This window comes from Sitodiplosis mosellana, unplaced genomic scaffold (assembly GCF_009176505.1).
Source record: "Sitodiplosis mosellana isolate CC-2019 unplaced genomic scaffold, AAFC_SMos_1.0 Smas_scaffold_2417, whole genome shotgun sequence".
Classification (NCBI taxonomy): domain Eukaryota; kingdom Metazoa; phylum Arthropoda; class Insecta; order Diptera; family Cecidomyiidae; genus Sitodiplosis; species Sitodiplosis mosellana.
Genome location: NW_022597659.1, coordinates 1,528 through 4,882, shown reverse-complemented (window position 1 = coordinate 4,882; position 3,355 = coordinate 1,528). Strand labels below are relative to the sequence as shown.

The window sequence follows — 3,355 nt, the reverse complement described above, 5'->3', positions numbered from 1 at the left end:
AATTTTTTTTGGTTTTCGGACATTCGGACCGGACGTCCGAAAAAAAATTTCGGTTTTCGGACATTCGGACCGGACGCCCGAATTTTTTTTTCGGTTTTCGGACGGACGGACACTATTGTCCGAATTTTTGTCCGTGTCCGTTGACACCTCTATTAGCGTTGTCATCGTGGAACAAAACATTGTGGTGTTTTCGAGCTATTAATGGCCGTTTTTCATTCAATGCATGAGCCAAATCATTCGATAGCGTTCCTTATTAATCGTTTGATCTGGTTTTAGCAGCTCATAATACACGACTCCTTTCATATCCCACCAGATGCACAGCATAACCTTATCGCAATGAATATCTCGTTTTGGCTGGGATGGCGCCGGTTGGCCGGGATCAACATACGCTACTTTAAGCTTGGGGTTTTCGTAATGAACCCACTTTTCATCGCCGGTAACAATCCGATACAAAAAACTGTTTCTTTTGTGCTCTGCAAGATGTTTTGTGCATATTGCGATTCGTGCTTGAAGTTGCTCTTCAGACAGTTGATGTGGAACCCATTTTCCCAGCTTCCGAATCTTTCCCATGGCGTGCAAATGTCTGAAAATGGTTGTTTGGCCGACGTTTAACTGCAATGCAAGTTCTTTTTGCGTTTGGGTTGGGTCTTCATCCAATAATGCTTGCAAATCGACATCTTCAATCGCTTCTGGCCGACCTGAACGTTCTTTGTCTTTCAAGTCAAAATCACCACTTTTGAATCGATGAAACCATTCTCTGCAGCTTCGTTCCGATGGAGCTTGCTCGCCATAAGTATCCGACAGCATTCGATGAGCCTCAGCGGCAGTTTTCTTCGAATCAAATAAGAAAAGAAGGGCCCCTCGAAAAAACACCTTATCACGATCCATTTTCAATCGATTCAAAAACAATGACGCAGAACGAAAAATGAATCTTTCTGCTCTGAGTTAGATTGCTAAATGTCACATCTACAAAATGCAATTGGATTCACTTGTCAAGCTACGTTCAGTTACAAGTGGCGACATTTAAATGTCAGCGGCGGAAACTTTCGAATTGACCCAATACAAGAAACGTCAGCATTTGGAAACAAACTACACCTATGGCGACCACACCTTCGACAAAGTGACTGAACACAAGGACTTGGGTGTTCTAATTGACAGAAAACTATCTTTTGCCAAACACATCGACATGGTCACTTCGAAGGCAACGGCTGCACTTGGCTTTGTCAAACGCTTCTGCCACGATATCACCAACGTTACCACACTAAAATCGCTGTATTTTGCATTGGTTCAATCTCACCTCGATTACTGCGCCATGGTATGGCTTCCATTCCACAAAATCCACAGTGACAAAATTGAATCCGTGCAACGCCAATTCACTATGTACGCTCGTCGAGAATACCCATCCGTACACAACCAATACTCAATCACATCGTACGAGCAGCGATTGTCAGACTTGAACATGGTTAGTCTTCGCCGTAGAAGTGTCAACGCGTCATTGACTTTTTTCTACGACATCATTAACGGTAACGCTAACTGTCTAACAGTTAGTGACAAAGTCTCATTTAATCATGGGCGTTCATTGAGACACAGCGAACAATTCAAGGTCAATGACAAGCACATGAAGTTGGTGCGCGAGGCTCCAATTCCTCAAATGTGCAAAATAGCGAACATGGTGCTGGAACTGTTCACAGCAGTGACCTCAAAGAAAAATTTTGCATCATCGATTCGCAAAATGACGGACACCACTTTTGGATCGCTTTTCAAACTCAAATGACTACCTGGCCGCCTGGTCAATTTTTTATCCAGGTAACCTCATTTTTGTATATGTTCTCTACGAGAACACCTTGATAGCACCCGTCGAGTCGACGCCTATGAATACTTCTACATTAAAAAAGACCCGAACGCAATAAATTTAGACGAAGGCAATATCACATCAAGCCTTATCGACCGTCTCATTTAACTGTTACCAAAAACAATTCGTTTCGTTATGCGTTTGTGTTTGTGTGAGTTTGTGTTTTGTCTAATGAATGATGAGTGAGATGACGAATTTGTGCCGAAGCGACAATTTAACCAACAGTCGTGATGCTGATGATGAACTGTGTACAGTTCGAAATGCATTCAGGTGTGTTCAAATAATTTTTATTTGTCATTTTTGTGATATCATTAAGGTGTTAGACTCGAAAATAATTTGACGATTTCTATAGTCCACCGATATTTTACGATTCACTTTCAAGCCCATCGAAACCATTGCCTTATAATTATAAGTAACACTTTCTATAGAGATATGGACAGCTTTTCAAGAATTCTGAGATTCCAATGAATGTACAGTGTACACACACGGAAATAAGTATTTATAATCTGGGATGTATAAAACAGAAACAAAAAATCGGTAAGATATTCTTTCGTTGGATTTCTTCAACAAACATTTTATTTGAATGTGATGTCTCTTCACTGCGTTGATTCATTGGAGTGTGCATTGTGCAATTTTCATTTGATTTAATGATGAACGGCTCCATTTTCCATGAGAAGTTTGGTGATATCCGTGCGGCCTGAAAAATAATACAGTTCGAAAGATCAAACCAATTTCTTACTCACACAAAAGTAAAAATTGAAATTTTGTCCGTGAAAGGTCAAAGAATGCGGTCCAATCCATGAAAAAGACAAAAAAAAAAATATCTGTTTTGTCTTTGCGGCGGTGAAGGTGAGATGAATTGACTTTAAAGTTTGTGAATGATCAATTTTACTGACTGCATTATTTTAACAACACGAATATTTTTTGTCTTTCTATGGTTTTGATCACTTTCTTTGACCTCTTGCGGACACAATTTTAGTTCTCTGTGAATATTTTGAAAATTAACATCCTGCATTACCATTGTAAATAGTATACCTTTTTGAATAGCATAATAAATAGGTGTTCGACCATAAACATCTTGCAAATTAACATTGGCATTATATTTATTGAGCAATTCAACGACATCCTTGTAACCTGAAAAATAATACAAATCGATGAAAAAGATCAAACTAATCTTTTTTATTCAGCGAAAATGAATACTCAACATTACCATTTACAACAGCTAAACGAAGAGCTTCACCTTTTCTAATATTAACATTGGCTTTATTTTCGAGAAGCAATTCAACGACATCCTTGTGACCTGAAAAATAATACAAATCGATGAAAAAGATCAAACCAATTTTGAACCAATATCACGGAGGACGGTAGTCCGACAAGTGACGCACCATAGACTGTGCATTTCAAGCCAAATATCAAAAAATGCCAGTTTTTGCGTCACGAGTATATATACAGTAAATATGCTATTTTCTCAGGACACTATTTGGGCCCCGGCATGTTAAGTAC

The 3,355-nt window shown here is 39.1% G+C and overlaps 1 long non-coding RNA gene across 1 annotated transcript; it reads right to left on the bottom strand.

Annotated features, from left to right (window-relative positions):
- Positions 1-2,437: 2,437 nt before the first annotated feature.
- Positions 2,438-3,154, bottom strand: LOC129571419 (uncharacterized). Its single transcript, XR_008688273.1, has 3 exons — positions 3,063-3,154; positions 2,888-2,986; positions 2,438-2,549 (listed from the first exon to the last, which is right to left on the bottom strand). It is a non-coding gene; the product is annotated as an uncharacterized LOC129571419 (long non-coding RNA).
- Between the last annotated feature and the right edge of the window lie 201 nt (positions 3,155-3,355).